This window comes from Dendrobates tinctorius, unplaced genomic scaffold (assembly GCF_039654945.1).
Source record: "Dendrobates tinctorius isolate UK_male_01 unplaced genomic scaffold, ASM3965494v1 ptg000019l, whole genome shotgun sequence".
Lineage (NCBI taxonomy): Eukaryota > Metazoa > Chordata > Amphibia > Anura > Dendrobatidae > Dendrobates > Dendrobates tinctorius.
Window position 1 is genome coordinate 61,930,333 of NW_027361687.1, and position 15,788 is coordinate 61,946,120.

Sequence of the window (15,788 nt, forward strand, 5' to 3'; positions counted from 1 at the left end):
AAAAGAAAATCTGGCACCAAAGATGTCTGGTTAATAAAAGATCGATTGCCCATGAACATTATATGATTGAAGTTGGAACTATGTAATTTCAAGACGTTCTGCAGCAGTTTTGTTTCAAGAACCTTAAAGAGTAATTCTTTGGGTCTTCTCTAGTCATTGAAGCTTTGTCACACCTAAAATGGCGCTGTGTTTACCCAGTGGGTGCAGCTCCTACCCCACCTCGCCAGGTCGTCATTATTTTCGGTGCAGTCCAGAACATGCCGCAGCCTGAACAGCGACAATTAGCAGTCAGCCAGGCAGAAAGGCTTCCAAGTGCTTGCCCTCCCAGTAAAAATGTAAAGGATGGAGAGCGCAACAAAGACTTCATTGTCCAAGGTTTCTTCTCTGTGAAATCTCAGGATATTTTTTTCCCTCTCACCTATTTCACCGTACACAGCTTCCCGCAGTCACGAGCCTTGTTACCAACACCTCAATGCCCCATTTGTCGCTAATAGAAGAATACCGTTTTCTAGTACTGTGCTAAATCCCTCTGCTGCCACCAGAATACAGAATCACAAAACCGAGTCTTATCGTACAAATATCTTCATTTGTAACTTGTTATATTGTGATTAGGATTACGTTATATCCTTGTAATTTATTCCCTTATCCAGTAAAATAAAAGTGAAGAACCAAACTATGTTCATATTTGCAGGAAGACGCAATCACACATAATATACTACTGTAATACTTCTCCTATGTACAAGAATATAACTACTATAATACTGCCCCCTATGTACAAGAATATAACTACTATAATACTGCTCCTATATACAAGAATATAACTACTATAATACTGCCCCTATGTACAAGAATATAACTACTCTAATACTGCTCCTATGTACAAGAATATAACTGCTATAATGCTGCTCCTATGTACAAGAATATAACTGCTATAATGCTGCTCCTATGTACAAGAATATAACTACTATAATGCTGCTCCTATGTACAAGAAAATAACTGCTATAATACTGCTCCTATGTACAAGAATATAACAACTATAATACTGTCCCCTATGTACAAGAATATAACTACTATAATACTGCTCCTATGTACAAAAATATAACTTCTATAATTCTGCCCCTATGTACAAGAATATAACTACTATAATAGTGCCCCTATGTACAAGAATATAACTACTATAATACTGCCCCTATGTACAAGAATATAACTGCTATAATACTGCCCCTATGTACAAGAATATAGCTCCTATAATACTGCTCCTATGTACAAGAATATAACTACTATAATACTGCTCCTGTGTACAAGAATATAACTACTATAATACTGGCCCCTATGTATAAGAATATAACTGCTATAATACTGCTCCTATGTACAAGAATATAACTACTATAATATTGCGCCTATGTACAAAAATATAACTTCTATAAAACTGTTCCCTATGTACAAGAATATAACTACTATAATACTGCTCCTATGTACAAGAATATAACTACTATAATACTGCGCCTATGTACAGGAATATAACTACTATAATACTGTCCCCTATGTACAAGAATATAACTACTATAATACTGCTCCTATGTACAAAAATATAACTACTATAATGCTGCTCCTATGTACAAGAATATAACTACTATAATACTGCTCCGATGTACAAGAATATAACTACTATAATACTGCTCCTATGTACAAAAATATAAATACTATAATACTGCTCCTATGTACAAGAATATAACTACAATAATACTGCTCCTATATTCAAAAATATAACTACTATAATACTGACCCTATGTACAAGAATATAACTACTATAATACTGCTCCTATGTACAAAAATATAACTACTAAAATACTGCTCCTACAGTTGTGGCCAAAAGTATTGACACCCCTGCAATTTTGTCAGATAATACTCAGTTTCTTCCTGAAAATGATTGCAAACACAAATTCTTTGTTTTTATTATCTTCATTTAATTTGTCTTAAATGAAAAAACACAAAAAGAATTGTCCTAAAGCCAAATTGGATATAATTCCACACCAAAAATAAAAAAGAGGGTGGACAAAAGTATTGGCGCTGTTCGAAAAATCATGTGATGCTTCTCTAATTTGTGTAATTAACAGCACCTGTAACTTACCTGTGGCACCTAACAGGTGTTGGCAATAACGAAATCACACTTGCAGCCATTTGACATGGATTAAAGTTGACTCAACCTCTGTCCTGTGTCCTTGTGTGTACCACATTGAGCATGGAGAAAAGAAAGAAGATCAAAGAACTGTCTGAGGACTTGAGAAACCAAATTGTGAGGAAGCATGAGCAATCTCAAGGCTACAAGTTCATCTCCAAAGACCTGAATGTTCCTGTGTCTACTGTGCGCAGTGTCATCAAGAAGTTTAAAGCCCATGGCACTGTGGCTAACCTCCCTAGATGTGGACGGAAAAGAAAAATTGACAAGAGATTTCAACGCAAGATTGTGCGGATGTTGGATAAAGAACCTCGACTAACATCCAAACAAGTTCAAGCTGCCCTGCAGTCCGAGGGTACAACAGTGTCAACCCGTACTATCCGTTGGTGTTTGAATGAAAAGGGACTGTATGGTAGGAGTGTGATGTACAATGCCCGAAGATATGTTTTCTGTTGCAATGTGCTAACAAATCCTCCATCCTAGGACATTGTAAACTGTCAGTAGTAGGAATTCTTTCCCCCCAGGTTTTATCAACCCTGCCACTTCCTCTGGAAGAGCAGGAATGTTAATTAGCTAGACCATCTTCCTCACACCATTTGGCTTCTCTCAGCTGAAAGAGAAAAAAAGTGCGGGAACTAAACTCTTTGTTTGAAACCAGGAGTTTGAATAAAACAATAAGGGATTGTCCCGCGAAAACCATACCCAGCAGAAATATAAAAATCATATTTCTGCGATCCGAGCAGACCCAGCTTCGCTGTGGTGCCTGTTGCAAAACTCTCGGATGTCCAGAACCTGAGATATGATTTGTGCCCAAATGGACGGTCATATCGCATAGATGTTTGATGTTTTCTTGATGGGCTCATTACGCTGGGAAACATGATACCACTGATGAGTCCATACCAGCTTCTCCCATAAAGTTATAGCTAATCTAAGTTTTGTAGCCAAAACATAACTTGGATAAGAGAGGTGGGATCAACCCAGAATGCACCTCTCTGTGATGTCACATAGGAAAGTCTATAAGGCATTCCCTGGCAGAACCAGCTCAGAACAGCTCAAGTCGTCGTGCTAGAAAGATCCAGATGAGCGGAGAAGTGCAGCTCCGCCTCCACCCACCTTAGCCGCATGGTCTGCCTAAGGAACAATATGGAACTGTGAGTGTAATCTCTTTGTTTTCTCCACTTTTATTTTATACCTGTACTGTACATATTTTATGTCTCAATTTTATAGCAACTTTTATCTGTAATCACTGTCCTCTTTCGGAAAATAAATGAAATAATTATTTAGATCTGTCTCCATGCTCTAAGACTCGAACTATACGCCTTTGATAGATAATCGCTACTAATTCAAAGGGTTTGCCACGGACCCTCTTAATTTAACACTGTGAATTAAGTAACCGTGACTGGTGGCAGCGCGTTGTGTACGGCTATTACGGCTTGCTGGCAGTACAGAAGGGTCTTATATTGCTGAATAAGGGGCTTCAGCCACAGCATTGATAATTCCCTTACTGCAGAAGCCTAATTGCCGGTTCACAACAGGCAGCCCGTCCGGCGACTAATTATCCTAGGTGCAGTTCCCTGACTGACCTGAGGGTAAGGGGGGCGCCGGAGAGCTGCGAGTTCCAAAGTGGAACTGAGAAAGTGGGATATACATAAATCCCCGCAGTACGTGGAAGATTGATAGCAGTGGTGGGGCATCCAAATTAAACTCCCCCTGCGGCAAATTGTAGAGCGAGATTAGCTTGCTGGATATTTTTGGTCACATGGTGCCAGTGTTGGGATAACTAAGATAAGCCCCACTGCGCCTGTGATAGCCGTGTGCCGGCATTGTGTCACGCCCCTCCGTCCGCTGATACACCCGTGTCAGTGGTGGGACTGTGACATAGTGGTGACACAGGGTCCGCTGTCCGTCGCGTTTTGGTGGCAGCGGGACTCCCGTTAGTGTCGCCCGTAAGTGGACGAACGGCGGTGGGCTGTTCGTCACATATTGGTGGCAGAGCGGTGGGATAATCCTAGAGCATTAGTGATTTGGTTTGAGCAATCATTCCTCTCACTAAAAACCTGCACGGTTCCTGCGGGAATCCTGCATCATAGGTTTTGGAGAACAGACTCAGTGGTTACTAGTCCTGAGACATTAGTGTGTACTTGCAAGTATCCCCCTCCCGTTTCTTCGTTTTTCTTTTTCTATCTTTTATTTGGCAACCATGGCGGCAAAAGGAGAACCTTGGTACACCCGGCAGACAAAGGAAGTTCTTGCTGCGTTATGCACGTACCAAGGCCTTGACGCCACGAACAAAAACAGAGCTCAAATGATCGCGGCTCTAGTGCAGCTGGACAACGACCAGAATCCAGCGAGCGCAGAAGTTGGCCCAAGTTGCAATGGGGCTGCAGCAGAGGCTCCACTCCTGAGCGCTGGCCCCACATTCAACCAGAACGGGGTGGACCCCTATCTGCAAATGGCCTTGGACGCACTCCCCGCCGAAGACAGTGATGGGCGGGTGAGGCTGATCCAGCAAGCTCGAGAGAGAGCAGAGCAGCGAGCCGAGCGCCAGGCGGAGAGAGCTGAGCGCCAAGCTGAGGCTGAGAGAGCCGAGCGCCAGGCGCAGAGGGCCCATGAACTGGAGGTACTCCAGCGGGGTGGGAATGCCCTCACAGCCCGAAGCCGTGAGCCCAGCAGCGTCCAGACTCCTAAACCCCGGCCAGAGCATTTTCCCGTGATGGAAAAGGACGGGGACTTGGACACATTTCTGCGAGCCTTTGAGAAAGCCTGCAGACAGTACCAGCTGCCTAGAGACCAATGGGCAAGGTACTTGACCCCAGGGCTAAAAGGCAAAGCCCTGGAGGCATTTGCTTCTCTTCCGCCAGAAGCCGATGATGACTATGACGCCATAAAGCAGGCGCTGATCGCCAAATACCGGCTGACACCTGAGGTATACCGAAAGAAGTTCCGACACCTCCAACGTGGCCCACACGATAGCTACAGTGATGTGGTGCAAGGACTCAGGACCCACTTTGACCAGTGGATCCATGGACTGTCCGTTGAAACCTTTGAGCAGCTACGGGACCTGATGATCAAAGACCAGTTCCTGCATCTCTGCCCAGCTGAGGTCCGACAGTTCATCCTGGACCGCGAACCAACGAACGCGGACAAAGCGGCGCAGATCGCCGACAACCACGAGGCCAACCGGAAGCCCGAGACGCGGAGGCCAGTCGCCACCAGCTGGAAAGGGGGTAAGCCAGCAACCAACCCCAATGCCCCAGCTAGCCGTCCCTCCGGAGGCCCTGTCCCTGTTGCCAACAACAGGCCGGCTACTGACAGTCGCCTGTGTCACCACTGCCAGCGGCCTGGTCACTTCTTTTACACCTGTCCGAACAGGCCGAAGAACCCCCCAGCCAAGGCCCCCGGGCCCAATGCCTCTGTTCTTTTGGTGGGAGGTGTGGTTGGGAGGGCTGACGACAACGTTCAACCTGTTCAGGTGGGGGCCCGTCTTGCTACAGGCCTCAAGGACACCGGGGCTGAACGAACCCTCATCCGTCCTGGACTGGCGGCCCCTGAAGAGTTTGTTGAGGGGAAAACCCTGACTGTCACCGGGATTGGAGGCACCCGTTGTCCCTTGCCAGTGGCACGAGTTTTTCTTGACTGGGGTGCCGGGAGCGGGTTGAGGGAGGTGGGAGTGTCTGAAAATTTGCCCACTGATGTTTTATTGGGGACTGACTTGGGGAGGATGGTTGCATACTATGTCCCTGACACCCTTCCCCAAACTGATAATAAGGGTAACGTTAACCCTGATGATGTTGATGATGGGAAACTGAATGTGTTACCTGCTAATGCCTTGATGAGTAATGATGCAACTAACAACCATTCTTTCCCCAGGTACGATGCTGATGCTGATGTGAATGTACCAAAGCAAACTGATAACCATTCTTCTCCTAGGAAGGATGATGATGATGTTGATGTATCTGTGCCGACTGAACCCGTTAACCCTTTCTTTGAAGCGGTAGATGTGTCCACAGGTACCGAAGTGCTCCGCCCCGTCACTCTGCGGAGTGAGACGGCTGAGGAACCCCTGGCAGGAGTAAGCAACGGTGCTCAAGGAAATGGGGAGGTGCATGGGGACCATGAGGAAGGTAATGCCATGCAGCTGACCAGTGCCACCGAGGAAGGTAACTGGCCCATAAGTAGCACTGCTCCTGAAGTGTTGGGGGTGGATGGGGAGGTAGAGCCCAGGGCAGCACCAGCTGGTGGGTCTGAAGAAATCCCCAGGGAGACAGCATACATAGCAGCTGTCACACGCAGTCAGAGTGCCCAGATCGCAGGTAACGCACTGTCTTCTGGACCCTCTGCTGCTACAGGAGAGACTGAACCAGAGGTGAACCCAGAGCCGGTTCCAGAGGGTCCCAGTAAAGAGGGGACCCTGACGTCACTTCTGGCAGCCTCCAGCATGGAGTTCCAGGCTGCTCTGCACTCAGATGCCAGCCTGGAGAAATTGAGAGGTCTCGCCGAGACGCCCACCTCCAAGTCTGATAAGGAGAGGGTGTTCTGGGAACGAGGAAGGTTGTACCGGGAGACAGTACCCGGAGATCCTAAAAAGGAGTGGTTGAGGGAAAGACAGCTGGTCGTCCCCTATCAGTTCAGAACTGAGTTGTTGCGGATTGCCCATGAGATTCCACTCGCTGGACACTTGGGGATCAGCAAAACAAAGGCACGGCTGTCTCAACACTTCTATTGGCCCAAGATGGGGACAGATGTAACACACTACTGCCGCTCCTGTGCCACCTGTAAAAAAGTGGGTAAGGCGGGGCCTGCTCTTAAGGCTCCCCTTATTCCTTTGCCGGTGATAGAGGAGCCTTTCCAGAGAATCGCGGTGGACATTGTAGGACCGCTGTCCGTCCCCAGCAGCTCCGGAAAGCGATACATTCTCACCGTGGTAGACTACGCTACCCGGTACCCAGAGGCAGTAGCTCTGTCTTCAACCAGGGCAGATAAGGTGGCTGACGCACTGGTGACCATCTTTTCGAGAGTAGGATTTCCCAGGGAGATGCTTACCGATCAAGGGCCCCAATTCATGTCTCGCCTAATGGAGGCTCTCTGTGAGAAAATGCAGGTGACGCAGCTGGTATCGAGTCCGTATCACCCACAGACTAACGGTTTGTGTGAACGTTTCAACGGTACCCTCAAACAGATGCTCCGCATACTGGTTGAGACCCAAGGGCGCGACTGGGAGCGGTACCTCCCACACCTGCTGTTCGCTTACAGAGAAGTTCCGCAGGCTTCGACCGGGTTCTCCCCCTTCGAGCTCCTGTATGGCAGTCTAGTCCGGGGACCCCTTGGGTTGATAAGAGAATCCTGGGAAGATGAGCCAAACCCCACAGAAGTGTCCATCGTGGATTATGTCATGCGCTTCCGTGACAAGATGCAGATCTTGACGCAGTTGGTGCATGACAACATGACGCAGGCTCAGGCTGACCAGAAGCGCTGGTACGACCAGAACGCCCGGGAGCGGACCTACCAGGTGGGTCAAAAGGTGTGGGTGTTGGTCCCGGTACCAACGGATAAGCTTCAGGCAGCCTGGGAAGGCCCGTACGTCGTCCACCAACAGCTCAACCCGGTCACCTACGTGGTCACGCTTGACCATGCTCGGGGTAGGCGCAAGGCCTTTCACGTCAACATGCTGAAGGCGCACTACGAACGTGAAGCTTGCATCCTACCGGTCTGCAATCTGCCAGAGGATGGGGAGGAAGATTCCCTCCTGGACATGCTGGCCCAGGCCAAGGCCAATGGGTCCATTGAGGACATGGAGATAAGTGGTTCGCTCACCGTGTCCCAGCGGTTGCAGTTGATGGCCACCCTGGAACTCTTCCGGCCCGTGTTCACCAACCGTCCTGGGAGGACGGAGTTAGCGGTTCATGAGGTGGACACCGGGAATCATGCCCCATTACGGCGAACACCTTATCGGATCTCTGAAACGGTGCAACAAGTCATGCGCCAAGAGGTCGATGAGATGTTAAGGCTGGGAGTGATTCGACGGTCAAAAGGTGCGTGGGCTTCACCTGTAGTCCTCGTGCCTAAAAAGGATCGAACCACCCGGTTCTGCGTGGACTACAGGGGGCTCAACGCCATCACAACCTCTGATGCCCACCCGATGCCGCGCATCGAGGATCTGCTCGAGCGGTTGACAAACGCCAACTACATATCCATCATGGATTTGAGTCGGGGATACTGGCAGATTCCCCTGAGCCCTGAGGCGCAGGAGAAATCCGCCTTTATCACCCCCTTTGGACTGTACGAGTCCACGGTCATGCCCTTCGGCATGAAGAATGCCCCTGCCACTTTCCAGCGGATGGTCAACCACCTGCTTCGGGGACTGGAGGAGTACGCAGTGGCGTACTTAGACGATATTGCCGTCTTCAGTTCCACCTGGGAGGAACACCTTCAGCACCTCCAGGAGGTGCTCAAGCGTCTTCACCAGGCAGGCCTGACCATCAAGCCGGGGAAGTGCCAGATAGGCATGCGCGAGGTCCACTACCTGGGGCACCGGGTAGGCGGGGCTTCCATGAGTCCGGAGCCAGAAAAAGTGGACGCAATCGTGTCCTGGCCCACCCCCAGGACCAAGAAACAGGTGAAGTCCTTCTTGGGCACTGCAGGGTACTATAGGCGGTTCGTACAGGACTATAGCGCACTTGCCAAACCCTTGACTGACCTCACCAAGCAGAGGCTACCCCAAACAGTCAACTGGACAGATGACTGTGAGGCGGCTTTCCAAGCTTTGAAAGCAGCCCTGTGCAACTCTCCAGTGTTGAGAGCAGTCGACAGCAGTCGCCCGTTTCTGGTACAGACCGACGCCAGCGAGTTTGGCCTCGGTGCTGTGCTTAGCCAGGTCGACTCGGGGAACCAAGAGCACCCCGTGTTGTACCTGAGCCGGAAACTTCTGCCGAGGGAAGTGGCATACTCGACCATCGAGAAGGAGTGTCTGGCCATGGTGTGGGCACTGCAACGTTTGCAGCCCTACCTGTACGGGCGCGCCTTCACGGTGGTAACCGACCACAACCCTCTGAGCTGGTTGCACACAGTGTCCGGAACCAATGGAAGATTGCTCCGCTGGAGCCTTGCCCTTCAACAGTACGATTTTACTGTAAAACACAGGAAGGGCAGTGAAAACGGCAATGCCGATGGGTTGTCCCGCCGGGGCGAACCCGCTGAGGTGCGCATGGCAGATTACCGAGAGGTAATGCCTCCTTAGCGCCCTCTTAAGGGGGGAGGTGTGATGTACAATGCCCGAAGATATGTTTTCTGTTGCAATGTGCTAACAAATCCTCCATCCTAGGACATTGTAAACTGTCAGTAGTAGGAATTCTTTCCCCCCAGGTTTTATCAACCCTGCCACTTCCTCTGGAAGAGCAGGAATGTTAATTAGCTAGACCATCTTCCTCACACCATTTGGCTTCTCTCAGCTGAAAGAGAAAAAAAGTGCGGGAACTAAACTCTTTGTTTGAAACCAGGAGTTTGAATAAAACAATAAGGGATTGTCCCGCGAAAACCATACCCAGCAGAAATATAAAAATCATATTTCTGCGATCCGAGCAGACCCAGCTTCGCTGTGGTGCCTGTTGCAAAACTCTCGGATGTCCAGAACCTGAGATATGATTTGTGCCCAAATGGACGGTCATATCGCATAGATGTTTGATGTTTTCTTGATGGGCTCATTACGCTGGGAAACACGATACCACTGATGAGTCCATACCAGCTTCTCCCATAAAGTTATAGCTAATCTAAGTTTTGTAGCCAAAACATAACTTGGATAAGAGAGGTGGGATCAACCCAGAATGCACCTCTCTGTGATGTCACATAGGAAAGTCTATAAGGCATTCCCTGGCAGAACCAGCTCAGAACAGCTCAAGTCGTCGTGCTAGAAAGATCCAGATGAGCGGAGAAGTGCAGCTCCGCCTCCACCCACCTTAGCCGCATGGTCTGCCTAAGGAACAATATGGAACTGTGAGTGTAATCTCTTTGTTTTCTCCACTTTTATTTTATACCTGTACTGTACATATTTTATGTCTCAATTTTATAGCAACTTTTATCTGTAATCACTGTCCTCTTTCGGAAAATAAATGAAATAATTATTTAGATCTGTCTCCATGCTCTAAGACTCGAACTATACGCCTTTGATAGATAATCGCTACTAATTCAAAGGGTTTGCCACGGACCCTCTTAATTTAACACTGTGAATTAAGTAACCGTGACTGGTGGCAGCGCGTTGTGTACGGCTATTACGGCTTGCTGGCAGTACAGAAGGGTCTTATATTGCTGAATAAGGGGCTTCAGCCACAGCATTGATAATTCCCTTACTGCAGAAGCCTAATTGCCGGTTCACAACAGGCAGCCCGTCCGGCGACTAATTATCCTAGGTGCAGTTCCCTGACTGACCTGAGGGTAAGGGGGGCGCCGGAGAGCTGCGAGTTCCAAAGTGGAACTGAGAAAGTGGGATATACATAAATCCCCGCAGTACGTGGAAGATTGATAGCAGTGGTGGGGCATCCAAATTAAACTCCCCCTGCGGCAAATTGTAGAGCGAGATTAGCTTGCTGGATATTTTTGGTCACATGGTGCCAGTGTTGGGATAACTAAGATAAGCCCCACTGCGCCTGTGATAGCCGTGTGCCGGCATTGTGTCACGCCCCTCCGTCCGCTGATACACCCGTGTCAGTGGTGGGACTGTGACATAGTGGTGACACAGGGTCCGCTGTCCGTCGCGTTTTGGTGGCAGCGGGACTCCCGTTAGTGTCGCCCGTAAGTGGACGAACGGCGGTGGGCTGTTCGTCACAAGGAGACCCAGGAAGACCCCACTTCTTACCCCGAGACATAAAAAAGCCAGGCTGGAGTTTGCCAAAACTTACCTGAAAAAGCCTAAAACATTTTGGAAGAATGTTCTCTAGTCAGATGAGACAAAAGTAGAGCTTTTTGGGCAAAGCCATCAACATAGAGTTTACAGGAGAAAAAAAGAGGCATTCAAAGAAAAAAACACGTTCCCTACAGTCAAACATGGCGGAGGTTCCCTGATGTTTTGGGGTTGCTTTGCTGCCTCTGGCACTGGACTGCTTGACCGTGTGCATGGCATTATGAAGTCTGAAGACTACCAACAAATTTTGCAGCATAATGTAGGGCCCAGTGTGAGAAAGCTGGGTCTCCCTCAGAGGTCATGGGTCTTCCATCAGGACAATGACCCAAAACACACTTCAAAAAGCACTAGAAAATGGTTTGAGAGAAAGCACTGGAGACTTCTAAGGTGACCAGCAATGAGTCCAGACCTGAATCCCATAGAACACCTGTGGAGAGATCTAAAAATGGCAGTTTGGAGAAGGCACCCTTCAAATATCAGGGACCTGGAGCAGTTTGCCAAAGAAGAATGGTCTAAAATTCCAGCAGAGCATTGTAAGAAACTCATTGATGGTTACCGGAAGCGGTTGGTCGCAGTTATTTTGGCGAAAGGTAAATATACCCCCATTTTTTATATTTTATTCTTTTTTTTACAGGGGTATGGTACCCAGGGCCTGGAAGACAGTCTCCTCTCCTCCACACCGTGGGTACCAACCGCACATGAGACGCTTAACTTCCCGCATGGTGGGCATAGCCACATGCGGGAAGTAAGCGGTTCTAATGCATTCCTATGGGTGCGGAATCGCGGCAATTATTTGCGATTCCGCACAAAAGAATGAGCATGCTGCGATTTTTTCCGCGATGCGATTCCGCAGCATTAGCACAGCATGTGCGGAATGCCAAAGGAATGCATGGGGGGCGTTCTGTACACGATTTTCAAACGTTTTCGCAGCGTTTTCGCGCCGAAAATCGCGGCAAAAACGCTTAAAAATCGCTACGTGGGCACACAGCCTTAAACTCGGGCATCATGGATTAACCCTATATACTTGAATGGGGAGCATTGCTTTATTATTAGCTGTCAGTATTTTTCAGCTTTGATACATTGCTATTTTTTGTGAGTGTGCCTATTATCTGGGTATTATGGATTAACCCTATTTAGTCCAATAGGGAGCACTCCTTTATTACTAGCTGTCAGTTTTTTTCAGCTTTGATACATTGCTAATTTTTTTGTGAGTTCACCTATTATCTTTTTTGCATTTCATCATGACTATGTATCCACTAGTCGGCATGTCTTTTCACTTGTTTTTAGTGATGTTTTATTGTGCACATTTGCCTGTTTGGTATATTTATGTCTAATAAAAGCCTTTATTGATACTGATTCATGCTGTGAGTGCACGTTTTTCTGTACTTCTTTTCCACTTTTGATTTTCCGTTCTCTTGGTACAGAGTTGCACCCAGCATCAATATTGTTTGTTACATTCTGTGGTGCCCGCCTATATTTCATTACTATAATACTGCTCCTAAGTACAAGAATATAACTACTATAATACTGCGCCTATGTACAAGAATATAACTACTATAATACTGCCCCCTATGTACAAGAATATAACTACTATAATGCTGCCCCTATGTGTAAGAATATAACTACCATAATACTGCTCCTATGTACAAGAATATAACTACTATAATACTGCCCCCTATGTATAAGAATATAACTACTATAATACTGCCCCCTATGTATAAGAATATAACTACTATAATACTGTCCCCTATGTACAAGAATATAACTACTATTATACTGCTCCTATGTACAAGAATATAACTACTATAATACTGCCCCCTATGTACAAGAATATAACTACTATAATACTGTCCCCTATGTACAAGAATATAACTACTATAATACTGGCCCATATGTACAAGAATATAACTACTATAATACTGGCCCCTATGTACAAGAATATAACTACTATAATACTGCCCCTATGTGCAAGAATATAGCTACCATAATACTGCCCCTTATGAACAAGAATAAAACTACTCTAATACTGCCCATATGTACAAGAATATAACTACCATAATACTGCCCCCTATGAGCAAGAATAAAATTACTCTAATACTCTTCCTATGTACAAGAATATACGTACTATAATACTGCCCCCCTGTACAAGAATATAACTACTTTAGTACTGCCCCTATATAGAAGAATATAATTACCAAAATACTGCCGCTATGAACAAGAATGTAACTACTATAATACTGCTCCCTATGTACAAGAATATAACTACTATAATACTGCCCCTATGTACAATAATATAACTACTATAATACTGCTCCTAAGTACAAGAATATAACTACTATACTACTGCTCCTATGTACAATAATATAACTACTATAATACTGCCCCCCATGAACAACAATATAACTGCTATAATACTGCACCCCTATGTGCAAGAATATAACTACTAAAATACTGCTCTTATGTACAAGAATATAACTACTATAATGCTGCCCCCCATGAACAAGAATATAACTGCTATAATACTGCCCCCCATGTACAAGAATATAACTACTTTAGTACTGCCCCTATATAGAAGAATATAATTACCAAAATACTGCCGCTATGAACAAGAATATAACTACTATAATACTGCCTCCTATGACCAAGAATATAACTACTATAATACTGCTCCCTATGTACAAGAATATAACTACTATAATACTGCCCCTATGTACAAGAATATAACTACTATAATACTGCTCCTAAGTACAAGAATATAACTACTATACTACTGCTCCTATGTACAATAATATAACTACTATAATACTGCTTCTTTGTACAAGAATGTAACTACTATAACACTGCCTTTAAATACTGGAATATAACTACTATAATACTGCCCCTACATACAAGAATATAACTACTTTAATACTGCCCCATGTACAAGAATATAACTACCATAATACTGCCCCCCATGAACAAGAATATAACAGCTATAATACTGCCCCCCTATGTACAGAAATATACCTAGTATAATACTGCCCCCTATGTACAAGAATATAGCTACTATAATACTGCCCCTATGAACAAGAATATAACTGCTATAATACTGCCCCCATGTACAAGAATATAACTAATATAATACTGCTCCTATGTACAAGAATATAACTACTATAATACTGCTCCTATGTACAAGAATATAACTACTATAATACTGCTCCTATGTAACAAGAATATAACTACTATAATGCTACCCCCCATGAACAAGAATATAACTGCTATAATACTGCACCCCTATGTGCAAGAATATAACTACTATAATACTGCTCTTATGTGCAAGAATATAACTACTATAATGCTGCCCCCCATGAACAAGAATATAACTGCTATAATACTGCCCCCTATGTACAAGAATATAGCTACTATAATACTGCCCCTATGGACAAGAATGTAACTGCTATAATACCTTCCCCATGTACAAGAATATAACTAATATAATACTGTTCCTATGTACAAGAATATAACTACCATAATACTGCCCCCATGAACAAGAATATAACTGCTATAATACTGCCCCCCATGTACAAAAATATAACTATTATAATACTGCCCCTATGAATAAGAATATAACTAATATAATACTGTTCCTATGTACAGGAATATAACTACTGTAATACTGCTCCTATGTACAAGAATATAACTACTATAATGCTGCCCCCCATGAACAAGAATATAACTGCTATAATACCGCCCCCCATGTACAAGAATATAACTACTATAATACTGCCCCTATGGACAAGAATATAACTACTATAATACTGCCCCCTATGTATAAGAATATAACTACTATAATACTGTCCCCTATGTACAAGAATATAACTACTATTATACTGCTCCTATGTACAAGAATATAACTACTATAATACTGCCCCCTATGTACAAGAATATAACTACTATAATACTGTCCCCTATGTACAAGAATATAACTACTATAATACTGGCCCATATGTACAAGAATATAACTACTATAATACTGGCCCCTATGTACAAGAATATAACTACTATAATACTGCCCCTATGTGCAAGAATATAGCTACCATAATACTGCCCCTTATGAACAAGAATAAAACTACTCTAATACTGCCCATATGTACAAGAATATAACTACCATAATACTGCCCCCTATGAGCAAGAATAAAATTACTCTAATACTCTTCCTATGTACAAGAATATACGTACTATAATACTGCCCCCCTGTACAAGAATATAACTACTTTAGTACTGCCCCTATATAGAAGAATATAATTACCAAAATACTGCCGCTATGAACAAGAATGTAACTACTATAATACTGCTCCCTATGTACAAGAATATAACTACTATAATACTGCCCCTATGTACAATAATATAACTACTATAATACTGCTCCTAAGTACAAGAATATAACTACTATACTACTGCTCCTATGTACAATAATATAACTACTATAATACTGCCCCCCATGAACAACAATATAACTGCTATAATACTGCACCCCTATGTGCAAGAATATAACTACTAAAATACTGCTCTTATGTACAAGAATATAACTACTATAATGCTGCCCCCCATGAACAAGAATATAACTGCTATAATACTGCCCCCCATGTACAAGAATATAACTACTTTAGTACTGCCCCTATATAGAAGAATATAATTACCAAAATACTGCCGCTATGAACAAGAATATAACTACTA

At 44.9% G+C, this 15,788-nt stretch overlaps 1 protein-coding gene across 1 annotated transcript in view; it reads left to right on the forward strand.

Moving 5' to 3' along the window:
- KIRREL1 (kirre like nephrin family adhesion molecule 1) overlaps positions 1-15,788 on the forward strand; it is a 349,133-nt gene that overhangs the window by 266,564 nt on the left and 66,781 nt on the right. The window lies entirely within an intron of this gene.